Source organism: Gracilinanus agilis, chromosome 5 (assembly GCF_016433145.1).
Source record: "Gracilinanus agilis isolate LMUSP501 chromosome 5, AgileGrace, whole genome shotgun sequence".
Taxonomy (NCBI): domain Eukaryota; kingdom Metazoa; phylum Chordata; class Mammalia; order Didelphimorphia; family Didelphidae; genus Gracilinanus; species Gracilinanus agilis.
Genome location: NC_058134.1, coordinates 212,506,377 through 212,528,978, shown reverse-complemented (window position 1 = coordinate 212,528,978; position 22,602 = coordinate 212,506,377). Strand labels below are relative to the sequence as shown.

At 37.5% G+C, this 22,602-nt stretch overlaps 1 protein-coding gene across 3 annotated transcripts in view; it reads right to left on the bottom strand.

Annotated features, from left to right (window-relative positions):
• ABCD2 (ATP binding cassette subfamily D member 2) overlaps nt 1-22,602 on the bottom strand; it is a 105,724-nt gene that overhangs the window by 43,441 nt on the left and 39,681 nt on the right. The gene's annotated exons all lie outside the window — the stretch shown is intronic.

Below are 22,602 nucleotides of genomic sequence, written 5' to 3'. Positions count from 1 at the left end.
ACTCTCTGATCAGTCCAAGAAAGACTCCTTACTTTAGATGATAGCAACAAAGACAAAGAAAAGGAAGGTGTCTTTGATTCACCTAAGAGCTGTGATGCTTTTCCCAATTTCCTGAAGCAATTACTGTATTAATCAGAGGGAGAGTATCTCTTCCATTATTTCAGGTCTCCCGTGACTAGGTGGGAAATGGAACCTCATAGGGAGATTAAATATTTTAGGAAAATAATTCTCCAAGATTAAGTAATGTTTTGATAGATGATGCAAAATGTTAACTTTTACTTTACCCTGAGTTATATAACTATATTTTATCATGTAAAATTTACTTAAAAATAAAGAATCCTATAAATGTTCATTCAAAATATCTTGATGAGAATGAGACATCAAAGGCATGAGGAAACATTTCAAACATAATAATGCTTGAATTTAGATTAAAGATGAATTAATAAAAATGGATCCTGGAAGAGTAGCACTTACAAAAAAGAGTACATTATTTATATGTTTTCTTTGACACAAGGCAGAATGTGATAAGTGAAAAGGAAAAGTACAGGCCATGTGCAAAGGGGAATCTGAGAAGAGAGAGATCATTTTCAGTAAGGTGGGGTAATATTTCAAGAAGGATGAGACACATGAATTGGGCCTTAAAGGAATGGGAAGACTTTTCTCTTGGATTTTCATTGCTTTTCAGTTACCTTTTAGGGTTTTTTTTCATTTACACTATTATAGTGCTTGGTTTAATAGATTTAATATTCTGTTTTATACTACAAAAAGTATGAGAAATGCCAAACTTGTTTATTTAATTGTTTTCTTATGTTTGGGGTGTAATAGTCTTTTTTTTTAACCCTTAAGTTCTGTGTATTGGCTCCTAGGTGGAAGAGTGGTAAGGGTGGACAATGGGGGTCAAGTGACTTGCCCAGGGTCGCATAGCTGGGAAGTATCTGAGGCCGGATTTGAACCTAGGACCTCCCATCTCTAGGCCTGACTCTCAATCCACTGAGCTACCCAAGTACCCCTGTAATAGTCTTTTTTTAAGGCAGGTCTGTCATTTTGAAAACTGTAAAAGTATGATAAACTTTATATTGAAACTGTATTTTAATATGACTGCTTTAAACCCTTACATGAAAATGTTCTGGGAGTTGTTATAAACATATCCCAAGGAAGCAATATTTAATAAAACTAGAATACAAAAAGAAAAAAAATATTGTTTTCTTGATCCCATTTGTTCCCTTTGGCATCCATTTATGCATATTTTTCATGTTTCTCTGAATTCATCATATACATCATTTCTTACTACACAATAATACTCCATTACAATCATATACTATAATCTTTTCAGCCTTTACCTTTTGCAACCTGGCTTCTAACATCATTACTCAAGTTAAATTGTGTTCTCCAATGTTACCAATTATCTCCAAACTGTTAAAACTTGATGTTTGCTTGTTTTATTTTCTGTCCATATCCTTCTTGACTTTTCTGCCACAAAATATCTCCTCCCAGATATTCACTCTCCTCTCAGTTTTTATTGACACTACTCTCTTTCCTGGCCTCTCTCCTGATGGAGATGGCTCCTTTGCTGTTATCTTCATCTATATCAAGTCTTCCTCACTCTTGGTGTGGGTGAACAGAACCTTTACAGCCCATCAAGCCTTAGGAAAAAAAAGGGAGTTGAGTAGTTGTAAGGATGTAGACTGTTCTAGCTACATATCCTTTGGAGAAAAGCTTCTTCCTCCCTTGGAAGTAGAGCAATAGAGAATGCTTTCTCCCAGACACAGGGCTCTGGTGTCTCCGATGTTGAGGCTCTGATCTGAAGTGATCTGGAAATGCTTCCAAGTCCAGTTACAGTGTCCTAATGCGACATTAATCCAACCTTTGTACATCTGCCAAAAAGATTTTTCTTAAACATAGATGAGGCCATGCAATCTCTTGCTCAATAAACTCCAGAGCCTCCCTATTGCTTCTGACCCAAAATAGGCAGTTTGGCTTTTAACACCTTCACAACCTAATACCATTCTATCTATATTCAATCTAATCACTCTCAATCAAGGTCAAACTTACCTTCTCTTTGTTTCTTGCTCAAGGAATGTGAAGGAGGCACTATTTACTTGTTCTAGCCCTCCCCATCACTGGAAGGCATCTCTGCCTTATCTTTCCCTCAGTAGTGTGTAAATCTTGCAGCCATGTTTTTCATGGGTGCAAGCTAGTAGTTGCCCAGTTAGAACACAGAACCTGGGATGAGACAGGGGCTGGTGCCAGGCTTGACAGTTGAAGTGTGGGTATATAAAAACGGTCCCACACCCCTGACTTCACTTCTCCTTTTACTTCTTTGGGGTTTGGACTCCAAGAGGAGGGAGGAGAAATGTGGGTTTAGATTTCTTAGGCAGGTAGGCTCATCAATCATTGCTGTCCAAATATCAACAACTCATTGGCAAACCCACTGTTCCCTCTTAGGGAACAAGAATATATTTCAACCAACTAAACATCACTATCTGGCCCAGGGCTTCTCAGCCCTGGGTCAGCAGCCAAGCATTATCAGAGTCAAGTCTGCCCACAAGGCATTCTTATCATCTGCTCCATAAGATCTTTCAGCTGTTTCAAGACTAGTTAGCTGACCTAAGATCTTAGATTACCTTACCCTCTTTCCAATGCCATCTTACCTAATACAATTATTACCAAATAAATCCCTTAAACTTTTAAGCCCAAGAACTTGAAGTCATTGCCTTACCTTCAACATAGGCCAAGTAAGAGCAACTGTCTGAACATTCCAAAAGCAACAGCTACCAACTCCATTAAGCTACTGGGTCCAGGAAGTGCCATTTCTTCTTTCTGTTTGACCCCATCATTTCACCAATAGGATTGCTTCCTTTCTCAGGGCATGGCCATAGAATCCTAAGCTTAAAGGGGCTTGGCTTTGCTGGTGAGGGAGAGTTTCACCTATCTCTCTGTCAGTTTGGGTGCAAGATCCCTGTTAAATTCACACCCTGTTCTCTAGCCTATAGCCTCTGGGGCTGGCCTAATTCCATCCTCCATTCCTCTCATGCTTTGCAGCAAGCACCTGTATATTACAGTTTGGCAAGCACAGCTTAGGTCAGGGACCTACTTTGTGTGAATAATTACCAACTACAAAATGTCTGTAGCTAGGATCGTCTTCATAATTAGCAGTTTTACTCTACTTCACTGGACAGTGAGCCTATCAATTTTGGTTCCATAAGTTCCCTCAATTTCTGCTTCAGATGCTTTTAATTTATAACTATTACCATAACTTTGGCTGAGTTTATTTGTTTCCTACCCACCATGCCTGCTATATGTTTTGCCACTTCTGAAGGTCTAAAGGCATTTAGAAAAGTGTGGTCATCTCTGGGCAATCATGAGAATAAATAATGCAAGTGCTGCTGCTGCTCTCAGTACTAATGATTCTCTGGTAAAGAATTTTTGGAACAGGTTAGGTTGTTGGTCCAAGTAGTAAAACAGATCCATGAAAGGAGGCATTTAGACGAGCATACCATCTTTCAGCTAGAAATCATAGAAACAAAGCAAATGGGTACAGGTGAAGGGTTAGGGTCTAGAACAACTGAGGGCAAAGCAACAGAAACAGAGACCATGGTTTCTGTCCTTCCGATTGTGGACAGAACAATTTTGCAGCCTGAAGGTGGGATTTTGCATGTGAAATCCTACAAGGCCTTTACTCCAAATAATCTAGAGGTCCTCCAGCATCATTTCCCTAAATTCTACCTGAGCCCATTCAAGTCAATCAAGGAAATGAAGAGAGCATTCATTCTTTTTGATCCCAGTTTTGTGGACCTGGAATTTTTGTTAGGGGAGTTCTTTTAACCCTCCAAGAAGGACAAATCCCTTACTGAGACTAGGACCAACCCAAACCTAACAGCTTAGCTAACTGTGCATCATTTAGTTAATATGAGATACCTGTTACAGTATGCTGGACCAATCTATTTGAGGCCATGCGCCTGCATGCCAAACTCCCTAACTCATGGTCTAAATTTGAGAATCTGAGGCAGGGGGAAGATGAACACCCCAGGAATTTTCTCGATAAATTAATTGAGGCAGTAGAGACAGTCCTAGGGCTTAGAGACATCCAGTCACCCGAGACTATAGACCATATTCGTAGGCAGTTTGTGAAGGGTACACTCATGCCAATTCAGAATTACTTCAGGCAGAGCTGTCCTCAAATGGAAACCCTATCTCTTGAGGACATATGACAATATGCTTCAAACATCCACGATTTGAGGGATAAAGATCTGAAGGCTGCTAGACAGTCTGATTCTGACAAGGATGCAGTTATTGCAGACCTAAAGAAACAACTTAAGCAGGCCAAGAAAGATAAGGAGATTGAGGAAATTAAAAACTTCGCTCTCTAGGCCAGTAAGGGGTGTAGTCAGTCTATACAGCCAAATAGCTTCAGGTAAAAAAACTTCACCTCGGGTTATTTTTTGTGTGGATCTGTGGGTCATCTTGTAAGGAACTGTCATTATAAACAACAGATAAACTTTGGGAAGGGCAAGAACAATAGCTCTGACCAAAGAGATGGCAATCCTAGAAAGACCTTCTACAATTCTAGATGGTCAACTAAGTCTGGCATAGTAGAGTATTCTAAGCAGGATGATCAATGCTATGTTCATACCTGCAGGAAATATAGTCAGTCTCCATCCCTAGACCAGATGGAATGATATTTAAAGGAAGGGAAAATTCCAAAAAACTTATGAAGCCAGGCCCTAATATTGACTGATAAAGCCATAGACAAAGTTTCTGACATGGATGTAGACATAATGGATGTTTCTAATAGACTGGGCAAGGGAGAGCATATGTCTTTTGAAACCTGCACAGAAGACAATGACATTTCTGTTGCAGAAGACAAAGAATGGGTAGACATAATGCAAATGCGCAAAGAGATTTATGGGACAGCAAAGGATGACTATAAAAGGGGTCAGCTTACATATTCCACCTCAATAGGATTGGTTGTAAAGCAAAAAGGACATGCAGGAATTTGCAGTAGCTTGCCTGTAGAAGCATTACAATCCTGTTTGGAGTCATCAAAATCTCAAACTCCTGTCTTTATTCTAAGTTCAAACCAACAGGATAACTTGGATAAAGAAGAAAACAGTAGGATTTACAATGTATTCAGATAGGGATATCATCTATCACCCTTTAGGAGGTGGGTCCCTAAGTGCTACACCATTCTCTTGCTCTAGACATAGAGAATCATGATGCAATCAGAGAGTCTGACAAATGGAATCTTGAGAGAGGCTTGAGTTTTACAGAGCAGGATACTGTGTTACTGAGTGCTGAGAGCAACATAGGGGAACCTTCAGTTACTTTTCTTGATCCCTTAACTGATGAATTCAAACCTAAACCTTGGGTGAGAGAGACTCATAATCTGTCATTTCCAGTAGCTGAAGAGTTCAATACTAACATCATTGAGAACTGCTCAGTAGCTGACGTCAACAAAGAACCAACTTCAGTCACACAGACAGCAGGGCTGGATAGTCTACTCCAAACAGTCTTTGAGTTAGAAGATAATAACCCAGAAGTATTGATGGGAGTAAATAATATCTGTCTTTCACACCCTGACATATGTGATGGGAAAACTCCTAGTCTTGAAGACCGTCAAGCTCAGAACATCAGAGTGGGAGAATACAGTAATAAAACCTCCACCTTTCCAGCCCTTAGCCAACTTCAACATGAAGATTCCAAGAACTTAGTTGAAGGCAGCTTGGTAACCATGGTTTTTCACAGCCCTGCCTTGAGTGAGAGAGGATGCAAGCTCTCTAACCCAACATTCTATTCGAACTTCTCCAGTGACCGTCTCTAAGGCTGCTGTAGAGGCTTCTGTTTTGACTGAAAATGCTGACACAGGACATGCTGGAGTGCTTGTTCATGAATGCACACTGTCTATGGTGGATTCCCAATTACCACTAGTCCCAATCAAGTCCAATAGCCACAAGGAACCTCTGGTTAGCCTGGAAATTGGAGGGGAGACTTATAATGCACTTTTGGACACTGGGGCTACATGTTCTGTTCTAAAGAGACCTCCAGAAGGATGCAAATATCAGGGAAGTTTAAGAGTGAGGGGTGCTTCAGGGCTAGCAAACAAGTCCCAATGCTTAAAGCCAAAATGGTAAAACTAGGCCCTCTCACAGTCGACCAAATTCCTGTTAATGCCATCGTATCCTCCCAATCTTGTCAGGAGGGATCTTTTATGTAAATTAGCGGCTACCATCCAATGCCAACTGGATGGGCAGATCTACCTCTATCTACCTAAAAGATCCCTGAAACATCACTCTATTTTGTTTTTAGACCCATGCAACAAGGAACCAATTTGCCATCATGATAAGAGTGAATATCAGGTTCCTGATGACATTCCAGACTATGTATGTGCTAAAAATTCAAACAACATTGGCAGAATCCTGTCTGCTGAGCCTGTGAGAATAGAGGTCAAGTAGGGAAAACCACCATGAATTCCTAAGTTTAGATTGAACAAGGAAGCTATTGAAGGTGTGAAACCCATCACAGAGAGTCTTTTGGACCAAGATATTTTAAGATACGATTTCTCATAGTATAACAGCCCTATTATGCCTATAAAGAAAGCAAAATTGACTCCTGATAGGCAGACTCAATGGCGATTGGTACAAGATCTGAGAGCTATAAATGACCACGTGAAGAAGACCTATGCAGTGGTTCCTAGTTCATCTCAAATCATTACAGTTATACCAAATACAGCTGGTTGGTTTACTGTCATTGGTCTCTGTTCAGCCTACTTTTCTGTTCCCCTGCACAGAGACAGCCAATGGCTGTTTGCCTTCTCTTAGCAAGGCAAATCCACTTTGTGGACAAGGCTTCCACAGGGATATGTAGATTTGGCATCTGTCTTCTGCCAAATATTGCAGAGAGCCCTTGAGTCTATCAATTTCCAAGATAGCAAGATGGTGCATTATGTGGATGACATCCTGCTAATGTCTCCATCGGCTTCCATTTGCCAAAGAGACAGTGTGTACTTGCTCAAAGAACTAGGCAAATGAGGTCATAAGTTGTCAAAACCAAAACTCCAGGGGGTAAAGAGATGCGTGGAGTATTTGGGGTTCATCTTAGAAAAGGGCACTAGGAGTATTTCCCAAAAGAGAACACAGGACATACAGAAGTTGAGCTTGCCAAAAACCAAGAGGCAGCTCAGGGCAATCACTGGAGTAATGAGCTTCTGTAGAAACTGGATTCCAGGTTATGCTCTTATTGCTAAACCTCTGATAGAGCTAACCAGGAAGGAAGTTCCAGAACTGTTGAAAATGAACAAGGAGCATATCCATGCCATCAAAAAGCTCAAAGTGCTAACTGTATCAGCTCCAGCCCTAGGCATCCCTAATCATGACAAACCATTCTTACTCTATGTTCATGAAGATAAAGGGATAGCTTCCAGTGTTCTTACACAAACATTCAGGAATACCCTCAGACCCATTGCATGTTATAGCTCAAAGCTAGATCTGGTCATCTGTGGAATGTCAAGTTGTTTAAGAGCTATTGCTGCTGTAGCCATCATGGTATGAAAATCTACTTCCTTGGTATTAGGGGGTGAGCTGAGAGTATTTTCCCCACATCAAGTAGAATCTACACTCAGGAATACTACTCTCCAAGCTTTCATTTCCCAAAGGTTATCACAATACCAAACAATCCTGTTGGCTAATGAGAACATCACATTTCACTGGTGCAAAAATTTAAATCCTGATTTAAATTTCTGATTAAATTCCTGATTAAATTTAAACAACTCTGATTCCTGATCTGCCTCTAGAAGGAGAAAGTCTACACAACTGTGAAGATGCATTTGACATCATGCATAAGACTAGGGAAGACTTATCCGATATACCTATGGATAATCCCAAAATGACACTCTTCACAGATGGTCGTCTTACATGGCAGACAGACAGAAGTTTACTGGTGCAACAGTAGTTTCAGCCCCTGAAACCCTATGGTCTTCATCTCTTCCATCTACAATTAGTACTCAAGGGGCAGAGTTACTGGGATTGACTCGTGCTCTCCAATTGGCTAAGAACAAGAGAGTCAACATCTTTACAGATTCTAAATATGCTTTTGGAGTAGTACATCATTCCAGGGAACTCTGGGAAAACCGTGGCTTTATAACATCCAATGATTAAGTAGATAGCATATGTTAATATCATCAATGAGCTATTGCAGACACTCCGACTGCCATCCGAAGTCTCTGTAGTTCATTGCAAAGGCCATAGTAAGATTCAAGGGCCAATAGAATCAGGGGATAAAAGGGCAGACATCACAGCCAAATTCGGGGCAAGGTATTGACCAATTTCAGTCCTGAAGTTGTCTTTGGTAGATGAAGTTGATCTGAAAAATGCCTACTCACCAAAGGAAACAAAGGATGGGAAAAAACATCATGGTGCTTACTTAGCTAATGGAATTTGGCTGGCAGCAAATGGAAAACCTATTTTGCCAAAATCCCTGTATTACACCCTTTGTAGTGCTTTACATCAGAAAGGGCATTAACAGATTCCATACTCAGATATTGGAATGCAAGAGAAATAACAGAAGTTGCAGTGAGAATTTGCCAGAGGTGAAGAATTTGTATGCAGTACAACTAAGCTAATACTAAAGTGCATAGCTTAGGAGGCAAACAACTAGCTTATACACCTTTTGAATGCATAAAAATTGATTATATAATCATGCCTAGGTGTCAGGGCTACAGGTATGCATTAGTCATTGTTGACAGATGAAGTGGCCAGAAGCTTTCCCAGCTAGACGCAATATAGCAACTTTTGTAGTGAAGGTTGTCATAATCAGACTCTGGGAGCTGAGAGTCTCACCTTGATTGACAGGTGAAGATAGTTTGACATTGGAATGTTCCCAGAGGCCATGAGGAAAGGAGGAAAGGCAGTTGGGCAGAGAGGGTATAAATACCCTGGGCAGCCCCCTGACAAGGACCCCTTGGACCCCTTGTCTTTTGGGACTTTGACCTTGCTTTGGCTGAGCTTTGCCTAAACTCTTGCCTTGGACATTTGATCTTGAACATTGATTGACCTGTGGTCAGACCGTGGATCCTCTGATTCTCTCTGACTCCTTAGACATTTAGGCACCTAAACCATCTCTAAATATTTAGGTAACCCAGGGCCCAGGGGGGATCCGGGAAGTGGATAGGAGAAGAAGAAGAGGGTGGTAAGGGTGGAATTTCCTGAAGGCTGTAGGACTGGCAAACAATTAGCAGTAAGAAGCTGAGAGAAACCATCATCAATATTTGCATCACCCAAACAGTTTGCTTACTCTGGTTTGGCTGTGGCCAGGCTGAGCCAGAGGAGATGAAGAACAAGCCAGCATTACTGAGCAGCCTACAGTCCTGAGGGATTATTGTCATAGATTTAGTGATAGGGTCACCTATTCCCAAACCTTTCCTGATCATTCCTTTCCCTTGTTAAACAACATAGATAAAAGTTATTAAGTACCTTCCTGGAGTAGTTATTCCATCACCACTCTGGGGAGGGAGCAACGCAGTCAGATGAACATTATCCAAGGCTGATAGAGCCCAATACCAATAATCAATCAACCCCAGGTGGGCCCTGAAAGGATTACCCATTCATTGACCTTTAGGGATCCTGTCTGGGCACTGTTATAAAGAAGGGCAGTTATTATAACATCCAGCTGGGTGGCAGGACTCGGGTGTCCTGCACCAGCCATTAGGGAACCAAACCAGAGCTTCCTCAGATTAATATCTCAGATTACTACTATTAATAACCAGCTTAATAGTGGTAGTATCCAGATTACTCTCTTCTTTTATAACAAGGTTCTGCTAAGGGAACTAATTCCAATGTTTTCCATACCATTACAAATTGTGTCTGACAGTGGATCGCACTTTGCACACTGTATTTTGAATGACATATACGAATCCCTAGGGAAAAAGCAACACTTACACTCAGTTTACCAACCTCAGTTCAATGGCCAGGTTGAATGTTTGAATAGATCTCTGACTGGTGGCAAAGATTTGTGCTGAATCACATTTTAAATGGCCAGCTGCATTACAGCCCAACAGCATTACTCATTTGTCACCTTTTGCGATATCGTATGGGCAACCACCTTGGGATAGGAAGTGTAGTACAGAGAGAGGGGGTCATATAGTTTTTTCAAGCTTTGGCTGAGTTTAGAAAGCAGTTAGGGGTGTACTACAGAAGTCACCTCAGAGCATCCATAACTATCACATCTTGGTATGGAATGAAAACTCTATGAGTATATTAAGTTGCTCAAAGAACGCTTGAATCAACTTCACAGGTTGGCTCTAATACAACAAAGAGTACCCTTTGATTTTAATTTGCACAACTTCCAATCAGATGATCATGTGTACATCAGAAATTTCAACAGAAAATCTGTATTGGAACCTAAGTGGCTTGGATCTTCCCAAATAATCCTAACAACCTCTTCAGTGATCAAAATTAAGGGGAGGGATCCATGGTTCCATGTCACGCATGCCAAGTCAGCTAAAGATATGCCTCAACAAGACCCAGTCACAATACATCAACAGAAAGACCATTCAGTAACAGCACAGCAGCCTAAAGTTCAATCAATCACAGGAAAGCAGCCAATAAATCAAAAAATCTTTATTCAGCAGTTTTTGTATCAACCCAGTTTAGAACAAGAGTCAGGAGACAGAATAATGTTATATCAACATCAAAAAGATCACTTAGCATCAAGGTATCAACCAATTACAAGCATCATCAATTCCAAAACATCATCAAACAGAAGACGAAGCAATTTCAGAAGATCTACAATTAGAAGTTCAATCACTTCCAGACCTGGATAGTGACATCAATGATTAATCAAGTAATAATATAATTATAAATGGACTTATTAGATTTTATTTGAATCTTGGAAGAAAAGAAGAAAAATAATCAAGAATTTATGGACACACAAAAATTGTCATAACACAAGTCAACACAACTGCACAACAGTTCCAGCTAAAGTTGACAAGCATGTGTGGTAACATCTAACAGCACAGCTGAGACACTACAGACTTAACAGATCATCACAAGTACATCACCATCATGGACAACAACCTTTGACCTGCCTACACAACCAGTGTGACTTATACAACAGTGTTATGAAGAGGAGGTCATTAGATCAGCAATGGAACCATAGGTTTGAGGAGTACATTTCATATGGTCACAGAATTCTCACTGCACCCAGACATTTAGAATTCCATCTAACACTACATTGCTTTTAGCAGAAGAGTTCTAAAGGGGTGAGTATGTAACACTTCACCACATGGTGAGGTCATTATTCAACACTTAGAACATTCCTTAAACTTCACATGTGCATATGTACATAATAATACACACACATAAGAGTGAAAGAGTTGTCTGCCCATGGCTTAGAGTTTCTCTTACATTGTTTCAGACACTTTATAGCTCAAACACTTTACATTTTTCAAAGCATTGTATATATGTAAATGGATTATTCATTAACCTTTAGTAATAGTCTGTACTAACACATAGGGAAAGAATAGTTAGTTTGTTTAAGTTAGATTAGGGTCAGGACTTTTTGAAATACTGTACATAGTTTAAAACTTTAGTTGAACTATGAATTTAGTTGCTGTTAGGATTATTTAGCTCACTAACCTGCTAACATAGGCATAAGCATATTAATGCCTTAAAATTACTAACACTTAGCAAGTTTATATAATTCTTTAGAATGTTGCTAGGAATTACTTCTTAGGTGTTCCATTTTGATCTTAGTTCATGAAGATAGAAAGTTTCATATTTAGAGTTTATTACTGTATGTTTGTTCTTTAGCAATAAGTCATGGTTTGAATTGTTACATTGATACTTTGTGTTTAACTTTTTTCCTTTCTGTTCAAAATTTTTGTAAAATTCTAACTCCATTTCTTTCCTTTAATTTTTCCCTGTTACCTGTCTTAGCTTAGCTCAGAATAGAAGTACCTTAGAAATAGGAGTTAGAATCCTTTTGTTTGTTTGTTTTGGGTGTAAATAGTGGGTCAAAGGGCCTTATGCTGGTAACAACATAGAAGGAGGAAGGTGCTAGTTGTAAAAGGATGGTATGAGCTATACCCCGGCTGAGCTTGAAACTGGTTATAAATGTATCAAGGATCCAACCCAGGTTAACTGAATGTCAAGTGAAACTCTCAATGCTAGATACTAGGCTCCTTTAAGATGTCAGATTTCCAGCCCCTTTCCTGCTGATGAAGTAGCCTCCTATTGGTGTTTAGTAGATTGACAGGAAGTGAATATTGGACTTCCTGTCCTTCAGCAATGGAGTTTATACCTGCTGAAATTGATCAGAACCTTTCCTGTTGGCTGTCCCTGCTTGGCCTTAGATGGTAGGCAAAAACCACAAAGTTCTCAGGTTAAGGGTAAGGGGTTTATTGATAACAGGAGTATAGGGGATAAGGAAGTGGAAAGAGGGTTAGGAAGTTCTGAGAACTAAGGGTGAAAGATTTATCTGACTCAAGATACTAATAGGTCTTGTCTCAATGCTCTTCTGCTGACCCAGGGCACATAGCCCTGGGTTAGCGTGATGTGGTCTCTGGATAATAAACAAAGTTGATCTTTGACTAAAGGTTTGCCAGTAGTGCTGACAGTATGGATAAGTTGTTCTGCTGAATTGGTTTAACCCTAATCTAGGCCTAACAAGTACCCACGTTTCCGCTCCCACCACCCAGGGGCTTAGGGGGCATGGGATAAGTGAGAGATGAGGGGAGAAGTCAGGAAAGAGCAGCACCCAGCCCTGTGTCCCCAGGGCTTTATATACCCTTGGCCCAACTAGCAGTTGGTGCTTTCCCTGAGGCTCATGCCACGGTCAACATTCCAACCAAAAGAAGGAGTTAGTTTTAGTTCAGTGTTAGTGTAAAATTTCAGTGTGGTCTTTAGTTAGAGATTGGAATGCAGAAATGCTGCAAGTTGCAGATTTCCTTAAGACTCTGGGCATATTGTAGTGTGTAAATCTTGCAGCCATGTTTTTCATGGGTGCAAGCTAGCAGTTGCCCAGTTAGAACACAGAACCTGACATGAGACAGGGGCTGGTGCCAGGCTTGACAGTTGAAGTGTGGGTATATAAAAAACGGTCCCACACCCCTGACTTCACTTCTCCTTTTACTTCTTTGGGGTTTGGACTCTGAGAGGAGGGTTTAGATTTCTTAGGCAGGTAGGCTCATCAATCATTGCTGGCCAAATATCAACAACTCATTGGCAAACCCACTGTTCCCTCTTAGGGAACAAGACTATATTTCAGCCAACTAAACATCACCATCTGGCCCAGGGCTTCTCAGCCCTGGGTCAGCAGCCAAGCATTATCAGAGTCAAGTCTGCCCACAAGGCATTCTTATCATCTGCTCCATAAGATTTTTCAGCTGATTCAAGACTAGTTAGCTGACCTAAGATCTTAGATTACCTTACCCTCTTTCCAATGCCATCTTACCTAATACAATTATTACCAAATAAATCCCTTAAACCTTTAAGCCCAAGAACTTGAAGTCATTGCCTTACCTTCAACATAGGCCAAGTAAGAGCAACTGTCTGAACATTCCAAAAGCAATAGCTACCAACTCCATTAAGCTACTGGGTCCAGGAAGTGCCATTTCTTCTTTCTGTTTGACCCCATCATTTCACCAATAGGGTTGCTTCCTTTCTCAGGGCATGACCATAGAATCCTAAGCTTAAAGGGGCTTGGCTTTGCTGGTAAGGGAGAGTTTCACCTATCTCTTTGCCAGTTTGGGTGCAAGATCTCTGTTAAATTCACACCCTGTACTCTAGCCTATAGCCTCTGGGGCTGGCCTAATTCCATCCTCCATTCCTCTCATGCTTTGCAGCTAGCCCTGTACATTACACCTCATAAAATCTCTTTATTCAAGATGCAGTTCAAGTACTACCTTCTACATGAAGTCTTTCCTTATACCAACACTCCCCTTTCTAACTCCCTTGAATTAATATAGTATGTTATTTTATAAGTATGTAGTAACTTCCTTGTATTTCTGTAGTATTTATTATGCACATACATATATGTCTCCCTAATAGAATTTAATTTCTTGATATTAAGAATACTTTCTTTTTTGGTATTTGTATCCTTAGTACCTAGCATAATGTCTAGCATTTAATGCTCATTGATTGATTAGCTTGCAAAGATACAAATAGAGATTGGATGCATTCTAGGCATAGGAAAGGGCATTAAAAAGGCATGGATATGAAGGAAGCCAGGGTACAGATTAGTTTGACTATAATTTAGAATATGTGAAGGGAAATAGCAATGAGAAATGTATATTGAAGCCAAATTGTACAAAGTTGTGAGTATCATGATGAGGATTATATACTTTATTTAGCAGATACTAGGCAGGCACTTATTTGAGCCATGTCTCTGCATAAACTAATGTGTTCAGAGTAGTTTGTTTATAGGAATGTTTGAGCAGTAATATAAAGGATGGATTGGTGAATAAAAATATAGATTTTGGGGTAGGGAGGCTATTGTAATAGTTCAAGTGAGAGAAAATAAAAGACCAGATTGGGGTGTCTGCAGTGAGGGTAAAAATAATAGAGATATTTTGATGGTAAAATAGACATAATTTAGCAACTGAATGGATATATGGTGGGAGTGACTAAGATAGAACATTCAAAAATAACTTCAAAGTTATGAGACTGGATGATGGTACCATTACTAGAAAAGAGAAAAATTAGGGGGAAATAGTGGGAGTGAGCAGAAGATAAGAAGCTCAGTTATGAACACAATGAGTTTAAGGATATTCAGATGGAGACTGCCAATAGGCTGTTATAGGGAAAGAATTCTGGCGTGAGATTTTTTAATAACATAGATGCAGAAGTTTTCTGCCTGAAAATAATAGTTGAAGTAACTGTGATAGATGGGATCACTGAAGAAGAAAGAGAAATAAAAATGTAAAGATGAAACCAGAGACAACAAAAAAGATCTAGAAGGAAAGGCAAGAGCAGAAAGCAGAGAACTATTAGAGTGTGCTCATAGAAGTCAAGAGAAGAAATGATACCAAGAGAAAGATCAAGAGCACAAAAGGTTGCTAGAAGTTTAAGGGTAATGAGAACAGGAAAATGTCATTGTATTGAGAGATAATGTTATTAGTAAACTTGGAAAGGGCTATTTCAAAAGAAGAGATAGAGGTCAGATTGCAAAGAATTGAGGGATTGAGATGAAGTGAAGGTAATGGGTATAAACTACTTAAAGAAGTCTGGCATTGAAGGGAGACTAATGAGGTGTCTTGAGAAAGAGCATCAAAGTCATTGAAGGTATATCTTTTTTAGGATAAAGGAGACTTGAAAATATTTGTAGGCTAATGAAAATAAAAAGTCCAAAGATTCATGATACAGGGGATAATTGATGGAAAACAATAATATAGGAGATGTGAGAGGGTATTCTTGTTTAACTCTTGATTTAATTGGAAGAGCCTCAAACATTTCTTCCTTAAAAATAATGCTTGCTCTTGGTTTTAGATAAATACTAATTACTATTTTGAGAAAAAGTCCATTTAATACTATGCTTTCTAGTGCTGGTTTTTTAAAAAATAGAAGTTGGTATTGAGTTTCAATAAAAGTTAGTTTCTATTGTTATAATCATGTGGTTTTAATTATTTTTGCTATTGATGTGGCCTATAGTATTTATAATTTTCCTCATTTTGAACTAATCCTGAGTTCCTGGTATAAAACCAACCTGTTGATAATATATAATCTTTTAAAACTTGTTTTAGTCCATTTACTAATGTTTAATATTGTGTCAATGTTCATTATGGATATTAGTCTATGGCTTTGTTACTCTATTTTGTCTTTTCCTGGTTTAGATATTTAGATAGATATTTGCATCTAGAAAAAAATAATAAGGATCTCTTCTTTTCCCAATTTATTCAAATAGTTTACATAATACTACAATTAGTAGTTTGAGTGTTTGGTGGAATTCACTTGTAAATCCATTTGGTACTGGAGGTTCTTTCATTGCAAATTCATTCATTGCTGGTTCAATTTCTTTTTCTGATTCTGGTTTATTTAATTCATTTCTTGTTCTTGATTTAGACATTTTATGTCTTTTAAAGTATTCATCTATTCCATTTAAATCACCCATTTTGTTGGCATATAATTGGGCAAAATAATTTCAGTTAACTATTTTATTTCCTCTTCCTTTTTATAAATTATCCTTTCCTGTTTGTCATACAATTAATTTAGTTTTGTGAAGGGACAGAATTGGGAATATAAGTGCAGTGGATACTTTTAACAAGAGAAGGACCACTTCTCCCTCTGAAAGTGGAAATAAAGAGGAAAGGAAGAGTGAAGAGATTGAAAAGAATAGAAATAGAGAAAGAAGCTGAGGAATGGCCTTGACTTTGTTTGATAAATAGGACAAAGCACATTTTTATAAACTGCACCAAAATTATATTATGATGTTAATATCACCAAAATTATCTGGAAAATTTTCTTATCAATATTCAAAAAGAAAACATAGGTTGATGTGGCAATTTAAGAAAAAAAGAAAAAATTTAAACTATAATTAATATGTAAATGATTCTATTGTTTATTAAACTGTCCAATTCAAAGGCTTGGAACTTAACTTTTTAGGAAAGTACCAATTTCTCTAATTCTACCAAAGAGATAAATAACTGATCTACATTTAAAATATCCTTTACTAAACTTTGCTTCTTAGATAAATAGGCCTATTCAGATCATCAAAATATTTCAGGTAGATCAATTACAATGTCCAAATATTATTTGCTCACCCACAGCAATAAAGGAAATTTATGATATATCAAGTGTAGGGGATAAAGGAAATAGCCTCATTCTTCATTTAGAATTATAAGCTAAAAGAAAGTATTATTTCTACTTTCTCTATTAAAAACCTAGAAGATTATCTATTGTGGACCAAATATGGTGATAAAAATATAGCTAAAATATCACAATATTTTAGAGTATTAATGACTTAATATCATACTCATTTAATATTGTGTCTTTGGAAGATAAAGCTATAGCTATAATTGTTTTTACTTTAAAATAAAAATAAAATTGGACACAATTTTAAATTTATACCTAGTCAATATATTTCTAGTATGGTATAATCTATTCCCATGTTATTTCTTAGAGTTGCTTTTATTTTAAATGTTGCTGAACACTTGAGTAATCTTATTATGTTGTTGGCATTCATAAGGTACTAAACAATTTTTTCGTATTTTCTGATTTTTCCAAAGATTAAAGCAGTAATAGATTGGTTGGTCAGACATGGCTAGAAATATAAAGAGATTTTATGGTATTCAAAAAAATTATTAACTTTACTTCCTTCCCAACAAATACTAGTTTCATAATGAACATACATTGCCCCTATCAGTTCTCAACCACATCGTTCCTTTAAGTCTTTATTGTAGCAAGCCAGTACTGGGACATGAGAGATACTTCTAGCTCTGCTCATGTCAGCATCTTCCCAGAATCTTTTCCTCCAATAACCTGAAGTGATATGGGCATTTTCCATCTTCTCTCAAAGCTAGAACCCATAAGCACTAGAAGTGATCTGAAGAAAACTGGAAGAAGACTAAAAAGCTAGAAGACTCAAAGAAACCTGAAGAAAACTGAAGCTCTTCTAGCTCGAGTTGTACTCAACTCCACCCCACCACTGATGCAAGCAGGGGGCATTGGTTTCTACCAATAAAGAGAGTCCCATACTAAGGACTTTTGGAACTGGAGGTTTATGCTTTTAAAAATCCTCTATCATTTTCTAATCTTTCAATATTAGGCAAAGTAAGAAAGCATACTGTTGTGGAATATATCATGAATGTCCATATAGTCTGGAATTCTGGAATGATCTAAATGACATTAACTCTTCTCAGAGATGTATATCTTTTATGAAATAAAGGAAAATGACACTAAAAAAGGACAGAAAGAAAGCTTATATGGCTTTAAATTGTCAATACTTATTGTGTGTTTCTGTAGTGTATATATTTGCTAAACTAACTATTCAAATTTTGAATTAAAATTGGAATGGAACTGAAAATGTGTATAGAAAAAATACAGTTCTATTGTATAAAAATGAAAGTTATCAAATCAAACTGTGCAATTCCTGCTTAAATACTTGCTTTTCTAAATATGTTAAAAAGAAATTAGTCTGACTTGGTCTAAATATTGACCAGCTTTAATTTGACAAGAGAATATAAAAAAGGGGAAAATAATGATTTATGAGTCAAATTTCACAAAATTTAAGTTTAACATTAGAAAGAAAATCTTCAATGTTGCATTAGCAAAGTTTTGTTTTGCCTTGTAAATAGTAACAGAAAGATAGCAAAAGAATATGTAAAATCAAGCTATTATCAACTCATATGAATGCAAATCTTTGAATCCATTCATGCCCTCCAAATATTTCTATGCATGTTAATAATTAAAGTATTGCTATCAATTTTCTATAGCATACATTTTTCTATAGTAAATTCACAACATGACAAGGAAGTACTGAACTTTTGCCATATAAAACTAAAGATTCTATACAATTATTTTATAAGAAATGCACAAGATAATTTTGCATATGGAATGGGTCCTAGATATAATATTTTCTGTAAAATGGTATCTTAGAGATGAAGAAAAGGAGGTCCAAATTGGTGAGCAAATTTGCCCAAGATCATACAACTAATGAAGATCAGAACTCATATCTCATAATTTCTAGCCTAGTACTTTCCCCCTGAGATGCTGATAAAGTGAATGAAAAGATTATAGTGGAAAGCTAATAGATAAATGTAATATTCCACAAAATTTACTGCAATTCATGTATTTTTCATTTGAAACAGTTAGAAGGACCTTCCACGTAAAACCATGTTTACAAGTCACTACACACCAGTGAAAGACAAAGGCTCTCCTACTTGGGAATTCTTTATTGACAACCAGCCTCACAGAGCTATATTGTTGTAATAATGAGAGAGGCTCTTCTCCAAGCTACTGGAATTTAAAGGGCCCTGAAAAAACATATTTCTTCAGTTGGTGGAAATAGATGATAGGTCAAGTGGGTAGCCAAATCCAGAGAACATGCTTCCTTCTCCTAAAGATCTTTCAGCCCACACTTCCTGTGCCCTGCGATCCTTTCTTGGCCCTTACATCTATATTATGACTGCCCTCAACCATTCATATGGTCCCAGACATAGGCCATAACAACCCACTACTGGTATATCCATGGGGTCAAAATAGACAGCCATCATGCTCCCTGCCTGTTGCCCTTTTTAACTTCTTCCTCTGAAAGGTTGGGTGCTCTTGAATTTATTGGTGGAGTTTCAGGAGGGATGGACTCTCCAGAAGTTGGGCTCCCTTTCCCTTGGTGTAAATGCAAGAATATATAAAATTAGTAGCAATACTGGCTACCTTCCAATCTATCTTGCAACATGGATTAAGGAGGATAATATATGCATGAATTAGGGTCTTGCAAAAAAAAAAAAAAAAGGTCACCCAAAGTACAGTAAAGCCTTGAGACCCATAGAAGGGAGGTCCTCTCTGGCCAAGGTCAGACTGATCATTCTCTTAACAGAAACTTATCCTCACAAAAGTCTCTCCCCCACTCTCTAGCCCCAAGTATCAGAACTATAAGGCATACTTTCAGGCTCTACAAGAGGAGATACAAAGACAAAGAGCCCTTGCTCTCAACAGGTGCTAAACCTACACATTCTGAATGGGGAGACAACATGTAAATATATATGAAATAAATACATGGAAAATTTTTGAAAAGGAAGAGCATCAGAAGCTGGAAGATCAAGAAAGTCTTGATGAGGAAGGTGGTACTGTTTATCAAGAACAGTCATGACAACTGTGGGAATAGAAATCCAGAAGAAAACTATGGTTTAGCACTGGTTATATGGGTATATGATTTGGTGTTTTGATTTTTAAAAATTACTCTATTATAAAAATGAATAAAATAGAAATAGGATTTGAGTGATAATATATGTATAACTCAGTGAAATTGCTTGTCAACTTTGGGAGTGCAGAGGGAAGAGAGGAGGGAGAAAACAAGAATCACATAACAATGGAAAAGATGAAAAATTAAAAAATAAATAAGTAAAATAAATAAAAAGAAAATCAAGGTTTCAAGCTGATAAATAGAATCATGAAAGACATAGTTCTTGCATATTGTACACATACTTTTTTCATCAAATTATGCCTTCTTTATTGCAGGGTGGGGAGAGAGAAGGGAGATATTTAGGAATTTTAATGTAACCAACAAACAAAATAATTAATCAATAAAAAGAAAATTTTCAAACCTAAAATAAAAAAGAATAGTCACCCAAATGAAGATTCACTACCTTTCCTTTTTGGACACAGTTGCTAGACATCAAAAGAATGTACATATGTGGATTTCAAAAAAGCCTGTATCATGGATCTTCTTGCTGTGCTCCATGTGATCTGGATGACAGCCAATTTTTGGACAGACTACCTCCTCTGAAACTTTCACACACTACTTCTAGTTCTTCCTTCTAGGTCTAGGCAAAAAAAGATGACTATTTCTACAGTATGACCCTTTAAAGGTAGCTTATGTGCTACTCCTCCTTCCAACTCTTCTTTTTCCCAGTCTAGAGATATTCAGTTTTTCTACTGGATTTTAGAATCATACATTTAAAGCTAGAAGAGATCTCAGAGGCCATTTACTTTAATAGAGGAAACTGAGGCCCAGAGAGGTTAAATGATGTGCCTAAAAATTATATAAATATTAACTAACCATCAGAGGCAAGATTTCAACATAGGTCTTCTGCCTTTACAAACAGACCTCTTTCCATCACCATGTTAGTCTTGCTCATCTGATTATGGTCAGCTTCAGCTTGTCAGTGTCACTGTCACTGATCACTCACTCAGTCCCCTATAATTCTGACATCTCCCCAACAAAAGCCTTCCTTATAACAAATAAAGATTCTCAAGCAAAACAAATCTACACTGACTGTGTATCACCTCTTGCCTTGGGAAGTGGGAAGCATGCTTCACCATCAGTCTTCTGAAGCCAAGATAAATGGGTCTTTGTTTTTAAGCCTTTAAAAACTATGCCTTCTTTAGGGCAAGGTTTTACTTACACACACACACACACACACACACACACACACACACACACACACACACATATAATCGTATTCACTGTAAAATATGTTCTTCAGGCTCAATCATGTCAATCAATTAATGCATCAATCACATACATCTTCCTAGGCACAAAACAGAAGCTTAAAGAATGCTTACTGACTACCTTGCTATCTAAGTTTCTCTGAATCTATACCTTTGATCCTTTCTTACATATCAATAAAATTTCGTTTCACTCATATGCCATAATTTGATTTTCCAAACCCTAATTTAATTTAATTTTAATGTCTATTTAGATTTTATGGTTTTAGGTTTTATATGTTTCTAAAGTGATGAGATCATGAAAGAATGCGGCATAAAATGTACAGTCTTTTTTAAAAGTATGACTTTAACCATAACTAATATGAAATATTTATGGTCTTTCTAGTAAATGAAAACATGAAATCCAGCATTTCCCTCTGAGTAAGACCTGTGGTTTTTCAACAAATCAAACCTAGAGATCTTTTTCTTGGTTTAAAACAATTGCCTTTTGCCAAATTAAAAGATTAATCATAAGCTTGTGTAAATAGGTGTAAGGTATGCCTGGAAAGATATGAGGTGAAATATGGAAACAATTATATACTATAATATGGTGTAATAGAAAGAGCCTGGACTGAAGACATGAATTCTAGGTCAAGCTTTTTTAATTTACTAGTTGCATAACCTTAGGAACATCCCTCTCTGGTTCTTACTTCTGTAATGGGGCTCATGTGCTCACCTGAACCAAATGGAACAAGTCTAGTCCTTCTTCTACATGACAGTCTTTGAAATGCCTCAACATAGTTATTACATCTACTCTCCCTCTTCCCAAACTATTCAAATCTTCTCTTTTTTAAGCAATCCCAACTCCTATAGCATAAACTTGCAACTCTTCCCCAGCCTGAGGACCCTCTTCTGGATCCTCTGTGACCTATTAATGTCTTTCTTAAATAGAAAACAGTTTTAGTGCACAGAACCGAATATGGTACTCCAGATGATATCTTGTGAATGGAGCATTCAGAGAAATGATCACTTTCTTATTCCTAGAAGCAATGCCTCTATACATACAGACATGGATTTTAGTTTTCAGAGTTACTAAATCACATTGCTGATCATACACCCTGAGGTGGCAGTCCACTAAAAAAAGATTATATTTTTTACTTGAATATTATATTTACCCCAAATGCTGAATTTGGGGTAAAAAAATGCATTTATGTAAAAATTTTCAAAGATTATAGAACACATACATAATCCAAGTTCCGTATATTTTGGATAGTTTTAAAAGTAATTATTGGAAGTTTTTAAAACTAGAAATAGTCTTCTTTATTAAGTAACATTTACTTTTTTCCTAAATTGCTATTTATGCAAGATTATGATTAATTTTTTAATTTGGCAAAAGGCAATTGTTTTAAACCAAGAAAAAGATCCCTATAGGTTTGATTTGTTGAAAAACCACAGCTCTTACCGAGGGAAAATGCTGGATTTCACGTTTTCATCTACTAGAAAGATCATAAATATTTCATATTAGTTA